The sequence below is a fragment of the Pseudophryne corroboree genome, chromosome 7 (genome assembly GCF_028390025.1).
Source record: "Pseudophryne corroboree isolate aPseCor3 chromosome 7, aPseCor3.hap2, whole genome shotgun sequence".
NCBI classification, from domain to species: Eukaryota; Metazoa; Chordata; class Amphibia; order Anura; family Myobatrachidae; genus Pseudophryne; species Pseudophryne corroboree.
Genome location: NC_086450.1, coordinates 401,151,700 through 401,166,848, shown reverse-complemented (window position 1 = coordinate 401,166,848; position 15,149 = coordinate 401,151,700).

Sequence of the window (15,149 nt, the reverse complement as noted above, 5' to 3'; positions counted from 1 at the left end):
ACAATACTCATCTTGCAATAGGGATTCATTAAGATGCCAGGTCCATTGACCCGGAGAGGGAAGCGAGACCGACAGTGTCATGATTACAGGGGCATGGTCAGACCACGTTATGGAGCCAATGGATAACTCAACTAAGAAGGGAAGGTGTCTATGACTCAGAAACAGGTAATCAAGATGCGAGTTAGCTTTATGGGGAGTAGAATAGAAAGAATAATCATGACTGGAAGGATGCAGGACCCTCCAAGAGTCAGCCATGAAAAGATAGGATTTTGGTTACCTACCCGTAAATCCTTTTCTCGTAGTCCGTAGAGGATGCTGGGGTCCACATTAGTACCATGGGGTATAGATGGGTCCACCAGGAGCCATTGGCACTTTAAGAGTTTGAGAGTGTGGGCTGGCTCCTCCCTCTATGCCCCTCCCACCGGACCCAGTCTAGAAACTGTGCCATACTTCGAGAGAAGGATTATACACAGATAGTGGTGAGATTCATACCAACTCACACATACAAGGCACGTCAGGTCAACTAGCTTGAACTACTCAGCAACAGCTGAAACATTACTTACCATGTAACAATGCAGTACTCAACTAACACGAAGATGTACTGAACCAAATAACATTTGCAGGAGAATGAAGCACTGGGCGGGCGCCCAGCATCCTCTATGGACTACGAGAAAAGGATATATCGGTAGGTAACCAAAATCCTATTTTCTCTTACGTCCTAGAGGGTGCTGGGGTCCACATTAGTACCATGGGGATGTACCAAAGCTCCCAGAATGGGAGGGAGAACGCTGAGGCTCCTGCAGAACTGATTGACTGAACTTCAGATCATCAGAGGCCAAAGTATCGAACTTGTAAAACTTTGCATACGTGTTCGACCCAGACCAAGTTGCAGCTCGGCAAAGTTGCACTGCCAAGACACCCCGGGCAGCCACCAGGAAGACCCCACCTTACGCGTAGAATGGGCCTTAACAGATTTTGGACATGCTGGATAGTGAACCTAATCCAGCGAGAAATAGTCTGCTTAGAGGCAGGACACCCAATTTTTTGGGGATCATATAGGACAAGCAGAGAGTCTGACTTTCTGTGACGAGAAGTTCTCTTCACATATATTTTCAGAGCCCTTATGACATCCAAGGTTGGTTGACATGAAATACCGACACAACCTTCGGAAAAAACTGCTTACGAGTCCGGAGCTCAGCTCTATCTTCGTGGAAGATCAAGTAAGGGCTTTTACAGGATAAAGCCTCCAGTTCAGACACACGTCTAGCAGAAGCCAAGGCCAACAACGTGACCGCCTTCCATGTAAGAAATTTGACCTCTACCTCCTGTAGAGGTTCAAACCAATCTGACTGGAGGAACTGCAATACCACGTTAAGGTCCCAAGGCGCCATAGGTGGTTCAAAAGGAGGTTGGATATGCAGAACTCCCTTCAAAAAGGTCTGAACCTCAGGGAGGACAGCCATTTGTTTCTGAAAGAAAATGGATAGGGCTGATATCTGGACCTTCACAGAACCCAAACTCAGGCCCATATCCACTCCTGCTTGCAGGAAGAGGAGGAAACATCCCAGTTGAAACTCCACCGTAGGAAACTTCTTGGACTCACACCAAGAGACATATTTCTTCCAAATACGATGGTAATGTTTAGATGTTATCCCTTTCCTAGCCTGTATCAGGGTAGGAATAAAATTCTTCGGAATGCCCTTCTGAGCAAGAATCAGGCGCTCAACTTCCATGCCGTCAAATGTAGCCGCGGTAAGTCTTGATAGGCGAATAGCCCCTGCTGCAGCAGGTCCTCCCGAAGAGGTCTTGGCTCTTCTTGCAGTAAATTCAGAAGGTCCGCGTACCAAGCCCTTCTTGGCCAGTCTGTGGCAATGAGGATCGCTTGAACCCTTGTTCTCCTTATGAGCTTTAGGATTCTTGGGATGAGTGGGAGTGGTTGAAACACATACACTGACTGGAACACCCACGGATACACCAGGGTGTCCACTGCCACTGCTTATGGGTCCCTCGACCTGGAACAATAATGTTGAAGCTTCTTGTTGAGACGAGAGGCCATCATGTCTATTTGGGGTAAACCCCAAAGATCTGTTATTTCCTTGAACACCTCCGGATGGAGTCCCCACTCTCCTGGATGGAGATCGTGTCTGCTGAAGACGTCTGCTTCCCAGTTGTCTACTCCCGGAATGAAGATGGCTGACAGCGCTAATGCATGCTTTTCTGTCCAGAGGAGTATTCTTGTCACCTCTGACATTGCCGCTCTGCTTTTTGTTCTGCCTTGTCGGTTTATGTAAGCCACTGTTGTTACGTTGTCTGACTGCACTTGAATGGCCCGATTTCTCAGAAGAGGGGCCGCCTGAAGAAGACCGTTGTAGACGACTCTTAGTTCCAGGATGTTGATGGGCAGGCTGGCTTCCAGGCTTGACCACCGTCCCTGGAAGGTTACTCCTTTACCCCGAAGGCTCGCATCCATGGTTAGAAGGACCCAGCCCTGAATCCTGAACCTGCATTCCTCCATAAGGTGAGGCAATTGGAGCCACCAGAGGAGTGAAATCCTGGCCTTTGGTGACAGACGAATTCCCTGGTGTATGTGGAGGTGAGATGCCGACCACCATTCCAGGAGATCCAGTTGAAAGGTCTGAGCGTGGAACCTCCCGTACTGGAGAGCCTCTTAAGAGGCCACCATCTTTCCCAATAGGTGAATGCATTGAGGAACCGACACCCGGGGTGGCTTCAGGACATCCCAGACCATCGCTTGTATCACCAACGCCTTTTCCTGCGGAAGAAACACCCTCTGCACTTCCGTATCCAGGATCATTCCCAGAAATGACAACCTCTGGGTTGGTTCCAAATGTGACTTTGGAAGGTACAGAATCCAACTGTGACTCTGGAGCAGTCGCGTTGTGAGAACAATGGACTGCCGCAGCCTCTCCTTGGACGATGCCTTATCAGCAGGTCATCCAGATATGGAATGATGTTCACACCCTGCTTGCGGAGTAGAATCATCATTTCCGCCATCACCCTGGTAAACACCCTCGGTGCTGTGGAGAGGCCGAATGGCAGTGCTTGGAACTGGAAATGACCGTACAGCAATGCGAAGCGGAGATATACCTGATGCGGCAGCCAGATCGTAATGTGGAGGTACGCATCCTTGATATCCAGGCATACCAGGAATTCCCCTTCTTCCATACCTGATATCACCGCCCTGAGAGACTCCATCTTGAACTTGAACTCCTTTAGAAAGAGGTTCAATGATTTTAGGTTCCGAATGGGCCTGACTGAACCATCTGGTTTTGATACCACGAAAAGGTTTGCATAGTAACCATTGTTCAGCATGTGAGGTGGTACTGGCACAGTGACCTGTGCCTCTACCAGCTTTTGGACAGCGTCTTGACTTGAAAAAGCGATGAGGAGGCCTGTATCCCTGAGACACAACATCTACCACCCAGGGATCCAGGTCGGACGATACCCAGACATGACTGAAGTGTCTAAGTCTCGCTCCCACTGGCCCCACCACCGGGGCGTGCAGTCCACCGTCATGCGGAGGACTTTGGCGTACCCAAAGCAGGCTTTTGTTCCTGGGAACCTGCAGCGGCAGGTTTCTTGGACTTAACCCGACCTTCCCTAAAGAATGTATTGGAAGTGCTGGCCTTTCTAGGCTTGTTAGGCCGAAAGGACTGCGTTGCAGATGAAGAGAAAGATTTCTTTGGAGCAGGTGCTGCTGAGGGAAGAAACGGAGACTTACCCACTGTAGCGGTGGATATCCACGCATCTAGAGCTTCCCCAAAGAGAGCCTGACCTGTATAGGGTAGGGACTCCACACTTCTTCTGGATTCCACGTCGGCCGACCACTGGCGCAGCCACAGTGCCAGACGAGCTGAAACAGACATGGAAGATGTTCCCGCAGCCATGGAACCCAGGCCTTTCATGGATTCTACCATAAAACCTGCAGAATCAGGTATGTTGTGTAATTACAATGCAACGTCATCCCTATCCATCGTATCCAAATCCTCAAGTAAGGTAGCTGACCACTTTACTATTGCCTTTGCAATCCATGCAGTAGCAATAGTGGGACGTAATATGGCCCCTGAAGCAGCATACTTTGATTTAAGCGTGTTATCAATTTTTGTATCAGCCGGCTCCTTTAAGGCGGTAGATCCTGGAACAGGTAAAACCACCTTCTTTGAGAGTCTGGACAAAGAGGCGTCAACAATCGGCGGGTTTTCCCATTTTTGCCTATCCACCTCAGGGAAAGGAAATGCCACCTGGAACCTTTTAGGGATCTGGAATTTTTTCTCAGGGTTTACCCATGCTTTTTCAAATATAGCATTTAATTCCTTTGACGCAGGGAAGGTTAGTGAGGCTTTTTTATTTTCAGTGAAAAAAGCCTCCTCAACCTGCTCAGGTGTGGTATCATTAACACATCCCTGATAGCCTCTATCAACAATTGCACCCCCTTTGCAAGAGATGCGGACCCCCGCAACACATCCCCATCACCATCTGTAGTGTCAGAATCAGTATCCGTGTCGTCTTGTGTGACATGCACGAGCGCACGTTTGTGGGGGTATATAACGGGGCGTCATGAGTTACCAGAACCAGGCCACACTGCCATAGAGCTCTGTAATACCTGGGTTGCAGATTCATTACTTGCATCCCTGTCAGAAATCTGAGAAATCCAAGACTTGATAGACGAAAACCACTCTGGTTCCCTTGCTAGTATCTGTGCAAGACCAGTGCTATACTGATTACATGGAATGGGATCATCCTGGGAGGATAAATCCTCTGCAGCATATGACACAGTGTCCCTGGACATAGCTAAAGGAGACCATCAAACACTCCCCACACACACAGGTGGGGGCAGACAGAGTCGTCCCCCCCCCCCAAGAATGGCGAGAGACACAGATATCCGGAGCCAACCCATACACAGCGCTTTCAGCAAAGGGAGATCCCTTGTCAGCGCAGACTGTGTCCCTTAATAGGAGACAGAGTCGGTTTACAGCCTCCCCTCCCCCTTCTACAACCCCCTGGTACCGTGTACTGACAGTTGGAGCTGCTGTGGAGGGACCTGTTCTTCCATCCAGCGCTGTGCAGGCAGGAAAATGGCGCTGGAACGCTGCTGGGTCCGCTCTGAGAAGAAGCTCCGCCCCCTTAATGGTGCTGTCTTCCCGCTCTTCATAGATTATACTGGCCTGAGGTAAAACTTTCTGGCTGAGATCCGCGGACCCCGACAGACTTGTGGACCAGTGTGGAGGTAAGCGCTGGCCCAGGGCGCCCCTCACAGCGCCACACCATGTGCCTCTGAACCTTCACAGGAACGCAGTTAATACTGCTCTCCCTCCCCGTTGCCACCATCTTCACACCGGCCCCCCGCTTGCTAGGGGTGGTCGGTGTTTCACTCACCACTCTTCAGCACTGTAAGGGGTTGGCGGCATGCTGCTGGGGCGAGCGGTCCCCTGTGGCGGAGAATGATCAGACCCCTCTGGAGCTCAGTGTTCAGTCAGCGGAGACAGTAGCTCAGACCCCGCAGGGCGGACACTGCTCCCCCCTTAGTCCCTCATTGCAGGCAGGCTGTTGCCAAAAGCCTCCTGTAAAAAAAGAAACTCTAAAAATAACTTTAACTAGAAAAACTCTGTAGAGCTCCCCTAGCTGTGACCGGCTCCTCCAGGCACATTTTCTAAACTGAGTCTGGTGGGAGGGGCATAGAGGGAGGAGCCAGCCCACACTCTCAAACTCTTAAAGTGCCAATGGCTACTGGTGGACCTGTCTATACCCCATGGTACTAATGTGGACCCCAGCATCCTCTAGGACATAAGAGAAAGTCTCCTAACCTGACGATATGTCCACTGAGAGGCTATGAGAGGATATTAGAAGAGGAGTCCATGGAGGGGTCGATTGCCCAATTTAAGTCGCCACCCGACACCACTAACCCAAAAACAGAGGCTCTAGGTAGAGGAGACAGGATTGGAAAAAGGACACCTGGCCTTGGTTATGGGCACATAGCACTAAAAACGTAAAGTAGCACATATAAATCTTACAATTAACTACAAGCACTCTACCCGGGACCGGTTTATGAACTGAAACATCAGAAACTGGGAGATTCCTAGAAAATAGTAAGGCAACACCTGTAGACTTACTCTCCGGTGTATTGTTATAAAAGTCTAGCGGGTTGGTCAGTGTAGGGCTCCGGTCAGATATCTTAAAGTGCATCTCCTGGACAAGAGCCACATCAACTCTATCAGACCAAAGTGACCAAAGCAGGGCAGATCTCCTTTCTGGGACATTGAGGCCTTTGGCATTAATTGAGAGAATTTTTAGTTTACCTGGTGAGGTCATGGGGGCTGAAAATCAGAACACTGAGCTAAAATTCCCAGACTGGTCAAGGGAGAAAGGAAGAAAGATGAAAGATAGATTGAAAATAGAAAGAGTGGGAAGTGAGGACTTCCGGTGAGCGGACCTGGAACCAGGTCGCATTTTACAGAGCTCTCTGCCCTCTGCAATTACGAGCAGTGTTTGCCTACACTTACAGGGGTGTTTTATACTACCTTTCTGCAACAGAGGAGTTGGAGATAGTGGTGGATAAGAGGATTCTTCTCCCAGCTCTCCACCGACCTGTATACGCCGGATTTCTGCACTTGATTAAGTGCTCCCACCTGCTGCCGCCATCTTGGACATGGCCGGACATCACGACAGCCTCCCCCCGCCTCCCCTCTCCGTCCCCGGCATAGCGGCGCCTACTGCTGGTCTGCCGAACATGGAGCCCTGCACGTGACAGCCCGGCTCTCTCCTCTGTGGCTGAGCGGTCAGCTGTCTGCTGCGGCTGGCGGTGGGTCTGTTCCTACGGCAACCAACGCTCACACCGCTCGGCGTCAGCACTGCCTGACTCATCAGCCGCTGGCTCCCTCGCGGTGACCCTGCTTTCTCCCTGCTTCTCCTCCCCAATCTGACACTGACCCTGCTCTCCCACTGTTGTTCACCCCCTGACCCCAGGCTGCAACAGGCTGTTTATGGCACTCAGCCTGCACCATATTTCTGCCTTTACAGTGCAGTGAATCCCCATAGGATTAACTAGGAGATCCTGCACCCCCTGTTTTATAGCTCTGCTCTCTCTTTACTGCCTGCTCCACTAACACAGCTGACACCTGATCCCCACGAGCTATCTGTACAGGGATCGTCTCATAAAAAGGAATATAGTATCTGTTACAAATTCCTGGCAGTTCTCTAACCTTCAAATTTTGTTTCACTGTGGTGTGTGGAGACGGAGGGAACCACTTTATATCTTAATGAACCTTCTGTCCTTTTCTACCGAGCTTAACCACCTGCAGCGACTGTCGATTGGACCGAGAACGGGTATAGGGGCGCGACGAACCCTGAACGCCTACCCTGCTATCTTCTTAACCCCTTCGACTTTGCAGCTTTTTCATTGGTCTCCTGCCCTCAGAGAGCTATTATTATGGATAAATATGTGGCAAGCCCGCAACAGGTCACGACAGGTTCTCAACCAAATATAGCCAAAGACAAACAGTCGTTTACCAGCCCTGTTTCTTCTCTGAGATCCCTGAGTTTGGGGGACCCACTAGATTCCGTTATAACCTCCAACTCATTTAGTGCTTCATCTATACAGAAAGCGAAGGAAATTTCAGATATTATCTCTCCTCTGTTGGACGCTAAGCTAGCTCCTCTAACAGATGCCATAGAGACTGCTATTTCTCAGCTGAAACAACACTCGACAAGGTTAGATGAGGCAGAAGAGAGAATCTCCTCCTTGGAGGATGACCTTCACGAAACAGAATCCACCACAACTTCTCACAAATTAACTATCACCATGGTGCAAACTGTTGAAAACAGGAACAGGCAGAATAATTTGCACCTGATCGGGGTACCGGAATCTGTTAAAAACAGGGATCGGCTTCATCTGGTTACTACATGGTTGCCTGAAGCCTTGGGAACCAATGCCTAATTAGGCTGGGAAGGTACTTTCCCTTTTTCATGGGCCCAATCCTCCATTAAATATTTGGGAGGTCACATCTCCTCAGATCCCTTAACCTGGTATGGCATTAACTACACCCCATTGTTTTCCCGGATGTACTCTGAGTTCAATAAATGGAAAAATCTACCTTTATCCTACATAGGGAGATGTCACCTATATAAGATGATCGCATTTCCTAGCTTCTTATAATTGGTGCAAATGTTACCTTTGTTACCCGCTAAAAGTGATCTTAAATTATTTAACACTGCCCTCAGTAGGTTTATCTGGGCAGGTAAAAAACCCAGACTGTCTCTGTTTAAATTACAACACACAGAACTAGGTGGGGTTAATTTACCATGTCTGAGAGATTATGCTATGGCGGCAAATTATAATATTGCATTAGACTGGATTGGTGGCAGGAATGTTTATACTACGTCGAGAGAACAGGCTTTTAGTCCTCATAGAGAGTTGGTCTTCCTTTTACATACTCATCCTAGAGCGCTAGAACAAGACATCAAAGACTTCTGAACACTATGTGTGAAGGGTGGAGGCTTTCACGATCCAGCCAAAAATTACAAAAGTTTTCCTCTCTATTTATGCCATTGTGGGGTAACCCGACCTTTTTACCATATACCTCACACCCATGCTTTCACGATTGGTATCAAGGGGGGTTATGCTACGCATATAAATTTTTAGACCCTACTCAGCTTCAAATTCTCACCCGTTCTCAAATACAGACTAAATTTCCGGAATTATCATTCCCACTGTTTCAATTTCTCCAAGCGTCTAGCTTCCTCACAAACGTATTATCTGGCTTAACAGTAAGAGATAAGCACAATAATATAGATGACATAGTGAGGAGAGACACGACGACTTTTACTACTTCACATATTTATTCTCACTTCAGAAAAACATTGAATATAGAATCCAGTACAGTTGGGCTGTTAAAGTGGCAGTTAGATTTTCCTAATCTCTCCATGAAAAGGATTATCTCATCTTGTGTACAAATGAACAAACAACTAGTGGCGATCACGTATTCCGAAATGCATCAAAAGATTTTCCACAGGGCGTACTATACTTCTAAATTGCGTTTTCTAATGGGATGTTCCGAGAACTTGAATTGCTTTAAGTGTGGTTCTTCAAATGCAGATCTAATACATTGTCTATGGGACTGCCCAATAGTCACACAGTTCTGGACTGAGGTACAGAATTATATTACCACAACATTACATTTTAAATGTCAGATTACTAAATCGTGGGGTTTCTGGAATATTTATTTGGGAAACGATGGTCTGGCTCTTCCTAGAGGGGCTTCGCTTGCTGCTTAATAAATTAGCTGCGGAGGTAAAAAGACCATCCTTTCTAGATGGATAGACATGTCATCGATCCTGTTTTCATTGTTAACGCCCAGACTTCAATACTTGTTCCAAATGGACTGGACGGAAGCTGCAACACATAAAGAAAGATTGGTTGCAACCTTTGCAGAGACATGGACACCATACATAAATACCCTACATCACTCTATGATACTTGCGCTGAGGCAATGTTTCCAAATGACATCTTGGTATGAGATGGAAACTGTTCTTGCTGGCACTCCCCCTTTTTAATGTATTACCGCTTTATCTCTGATTTGGAGAAGTTGCCCACATTGGTAATTCCCTTCCATAACAATACCTCCTTACCCTACATGTCAAATAATTGTAACCTTTTTTGCTCATATGAAAGAATTTGACATACCCTCATATTACTGCCTTTTTAATATAGACCTCTATGTTATATACCTGCTGTCTTCCATACATATGTCTGTCTGTTTACTTTAGCTGAACTGTCTGTGTTATTTTGTCTGTTATGAAAAAGTACTTAGGCACTATTTGTTATGCATTATATTTAATAAACTATGTTGAAAAAAAAAAGAAAAAGTGTGAAGTAAAAAACAAAGAACAAGAACATCATCAACAAGAAAAAAAGAAAAAAAACCCGCTGTGGGGAGACTGAGACCCAAGGGAATCAGAAACCCAAAAGTTACCTTAACCACAAGCAGGTGTGGGGCTAGGGAGTCACTCACTAATATATTTATACCTGAAGGGGTTTATCAAAAGCCTAGTATTCAAATTGCAACTTAGTAATCATAGATATAGGTATAAATCACAATGCAAACAAGCTAAGCATCGTAAACACAGTATAAATGGTGTAAAATTGGTAGGGCCTCTACCTTAAGGAACCTGAAACACAAACATACAGATATATAAACCAGTCAAACCATAGTAGAAACAACATTAGGGAAGATCTCACCAACGTATAAAATTGTAGTATTCGCACGGTGCAACAGAAAGACAGGACTGTAGAGTAGAAAACATCTCAACTGAAACAAAAATAAGCAATCAGGTGACACTGGAGTTCTGACAAGCATAGGAGGGTGGGGACCCCTCATGCCCACGGCCGCGGACCTCACGTCATGGGGAGCCCGCTGACGGAAGTTGAGGAAGATGCAGATCCGGTGTAGCAAATTCCCAGTTGGATAATACAACATTGGGCAGTCCAAGTCCAGAACAGAACAATGGTAGCTCAGAAAAGGAGTGCAAAGTATGAACCTTTCCAGAAGAGGACACTTGTAGATTGAAAGGAAAGCCCCAGCGTTACTTCAGCTGACGTTTCCGTAGCTCATCCGTCAATGGTTTAAGAGCTTTCTGCTGCTGAAGGGTATGCCAGGATAGATCCTGATATATGTAAATCATAGTACCATTGAAGTCGACTCTGTCCAGCTGCCGAACCTTGCGCATTATATCGTCTTTTTGGGTGTAATAATGCAGCCTACAGATGACGTCTCGAGGTTGGTCAGTCGGTAGCCCTCGTGGTCGAAGAACTCGATGGACTCTGTAAAACATCACGGTGTCAGTTGGGTAGTTACCCAAGACCATGTTAAAGATCTTGGTGAGGGCATCCACCAGAACCAATTGAGGAATATCCTCCGTTAGACCACAGACACGGATGTTATTTCTCCTCCCCCAGTTATCGAGATCCATCAGCCGCCCTTGTAATGATCTGATCTCGGACGATTGGGCAGAGATAACGTCTTGCAAGGAGCGTAAAAACCAACCGGTCGAGTCTTGATGATTTTCCAGATTGGACACTCGGTCAGAAAGTTGGAAACATCATGCCTGATTGTGGCCAATTCACATCTGATAGTGTCCTGAAGATCTTGTTTAGTGGGGAGATTCCTCATATAATTCAGCCTGTCACAGATATTGCCATCTCCCTTGGGGAGAGGGCATGCCATGTCAGCAGGCGAGGAAGATGTGGAAGTATCGGAAGGGGAGGAGGACTGGCTGGAAGGCTGGGGATCCATCTGAGGTCTGGACGGAGTGGCCTGGAGAAACGGACGCATATCCGTCTGTGACATGGTTTCTTTGTGAAGAGGCGTGTTAAGATTATGAGAGTTTTTCTTGTTATTGACCATAATGAGGGAAGGAGTAGCTGAATAAAGAGTCGGAGAGGTCAGGAGAATGTATGGTAGCATGTTTACATAGTACACTAATAAGGAAGAGCCCCCATTATAGTGACTCCCAGTGGAATGGCTTTAGCAAGCCATTAAGTAGCTATAAACAGCATCATCAGGATGAACTGGAAACCCTGCAGCCAGGTCCAAAGGGGAAGGTGTATTAGAAGAAGCTGAGTCAAAGCGGCACCCACCTAGCAGTAGAGCTCTATAGAATATAGAAGTGACTATTCCAGTGAGACAATGCTAAATATGAAAAAAAAACTGGGTCCAGAACAGCAATCTGGACACCAGGTGCAGTGCTGACACAGGAGATACAGCCCTCTGCAAAGTATATGAGAGCAGTGGGTCAGATGGAGCCATTAATATATCAATATGCCTGCATATGCAATCCAAAAAAATGTGCAAAAGAGGGCCCTAGATAAAACTACAAATGTATGTATAGAAGGGAGTATAAGTGTGCAGAGGTAGTTTTTGTAGCTGGGCAGTGTGATATGGCTGTTATGGCACTTGGAGTAGGGAATCAGATATAGGGTGGGTGGAAGTGTATAACACTGCGGTGGTGGCAAAGTGGAGCAGCCCAGAGCACAGCCAGCAGCCCAAGCAGCCAATTACTCCAGAGGCAGTGAGCTTCTGTTCTCACATGACCTCCACAGAATTTAAAGATGGCCACAGCGGGAAAGCTCCAGTGGGAGGGGAGCTGTGTGGCCGGCATCACCAAGCTCTGTTCAGGTACAGGAGCATTGCAGCCCGGCTTCTACTGTGGCAGGGGCCACACACCTGCAGGAGCACTCCAGGAGGGACAGCCGTGGGGGAGGATGAAGCACACCGCCTGGATCTCCGGTATAGTACGGCTCCGGCAAGCAGGTGAACTCTAGGTCCCGGCTTTCAGGGGGGAGAGGGCCGCAACCTGCAGGGATGGGACACCCAGACTCCCGACTCTGCAGCACACTCTCAGCACCCCTGGACAGTCAGCCAGGCAGGGGGGGGGATCCTTTTCATTAGCAGCCAGGGTAACCGGGCAGAACAGGAAGGCTTTCTATAGGTAATCTTGAGCAGGAGCACTGAGGAGACCCATCTTGCCTCTTTGCCTGCCAAGCCACGCCCCCGCTCATTTAATTTTCACCCCTTGATGAAGTCAGACAGATGAAACACGTTGGATGTACCTCATTGAATCTCCCCATTAAGAAAGTGAATCTCTTATATTTATTATTTTGTTTTAGATTATAAAAACATTTTTCTGGTTTTAATATATATTTTTTATCTAAAAAAATGTCATGGCTTATGTGCTTTTGTGCAAGTTTTATTGAATCTCCATATGTATATTTGGAATAAACTTTTTGGAATAAACTTACTGTGTAAAATTTTTAATAGATTGCTATTATCCCTCTTTTTTTACATTTTATATATGTTTCCCTCATAATATATATATATATATATATATATTATTCAAAAACCGTTGGTCGCTGATATCCCTATATATATATATATATACATATATACAAAATGTGGAAAAGGGCATCATAGCATGGGTTTCTCTGGGATCAATTTTGTCATGTCCCTTCCCCATGAGGGATGCGCCTTATGTCCCTATTTGAAAATGGGGGGGAGGCGCCATTTCTCTTTCTGGCACAGGGCACGGAAAGTCTAGTTATGACTCTGCTGACCACATATTAATATGCATACCACAGAAATGTACATACACTCATCGTTAACTGGAGCCCTCTGAGCCCAGAAATCACCAGATTTTTCCACATCCTTGGAGACTGAGACCATACAGCAAGTACATATATATACGCTTGATGGCAGATAGGTGGCGCTAAAAATCCACTGTGCATCCATGTTTTACACATATGCACTTTGTATTAGAGTTGAGGGTTTCCTGAATCCATGCACAGGGTTGTGTTCAGTACTATTATGCTCTAATGAGCAGTTCAAGGTTCTTAAAAATGGATGGTCACATCTAGCTGAACCCCACTCCCTCACACTGGGCCCCCATATATGCCACTAATTATACTAATTTGTATCTTCTGCCTTGTACCATTATATTCTATACTGTTCTAAACTGAGAAACAGAAAGTAACTCAGTAAATGTTGCATTATTTTGGTTCACCCTGCTGTAAAAATATGTATTTCTGTACCTTGGCACGTCAAGGGCTTTTGAGGACTTATACTATAACTATTTATTTGGAGAATAGTAAATGAATTGTGCATGGTGTCTCTGACAGGCAGCTGTGTCTGTGCTGTAGGTAATATCATTTCATTATTTTCTCTTGCTAGGTGAATGCATTTCATACAGTGGATGCTGCAAGATTTCAATAATATTCCAGTCAGTCACAGAAAAAGTATATATACATACACACATACAAAAAGATATGTTATCTATTTAAAAACATCCAAACAGATAGAATGTTCCCTTCAGTACTGACTTGTCTTTTACTAGAAGTATAAAGCAGGAACGTAGGATAAGGCTCATGCCGCAGAAGAATACAGTAACAAAAGGCTGCTTCCTTTGCAAGCCATCCTATTACTGTGGATTTCTCCATGGGAGGATGCAGATGGAGAGCCAGAATCTTCAGAAATGGCATTGCTTCTCTGTCAAAGAGCAACAGATTAAGAAGCTTGTTAAAAATTCATATAATAGGGATGAGCTAGATGGGGCATACACGAATGAATATTTATAAAGCTAGCAGCTTTTCGGTGTCACTCATTAAAAAACAAAGCAAACATGCAAAGGTGTCAGAGGCAAACGGGAGAATGCAACTTGGATTTACAGCATGGAAGTACCAGGGATTTCTCATCAGAGGGTCAGCGCAGATAAGAGCAGAGTAAACTGCTGCAACTTCAATTTCCATGGCTGGGTAAGCAGAATGAGCCGCCATCTCACCAGGTCCACACCGTGGCTATCAATAGCATCACTGGACAAAATAAGAGCATTCTAACATTATGGAAAGACGGCAAGCTATCGACAAAATGCTTAGCATATGTTACGTTTCATTTGTATCCTCTTCCCAGAGCCGAAACCAGTATTCTTGTCACCCAGGGTAAAGCAGGAATGTGGCGCCCCCCTCCCCCAGGAAACACAGATCTATTTACTCTGGGACATATTCCATATAGATGCGCTCCTATAGTTGTACCCCCTATAGGTGCTTTTCCAATATATATGCTCCCAATAGATGCACTCTTTAAAGGTACTCTACAAAGTGTGCCCCCCTAGCCCCATCCCCCCCCCTCCCTGGTTACGGTCATGCGCTTCCCCACCATAATAATTATACAGGTGGTTTATTTTGAATTTGACAGGTTGTTTCCTGTTGTTATAGTATGAGAAAGCAAATCTGCAGCAACTGTTTTACTATACAAACTTGGAAAATAATTTCTCGCATTTGTGGATTTGTGAATCCTAGGAGCTTCTTTGAAGTCAAAGTCTAAAGGGGCCCATACATCGGCAATCATTTGGGGCAATTTGCCAATTTGTAGACAATTGTGTCAATAAATCTGCAATGTATGGGGTTCACAGATCGCAGACTTCAGCCACAAATCAATTGCGATTGTTAAATCAGGTTTTCCAACATGTTTAATTTCACAGATCAATTGGGACTGTAGATTGCTAGTGTATGGGCAACATAACAATGCATACAACTTTAGGTCATAGATAAAATAAAGAAAACGGGTCTGGATCATCAGATCTAC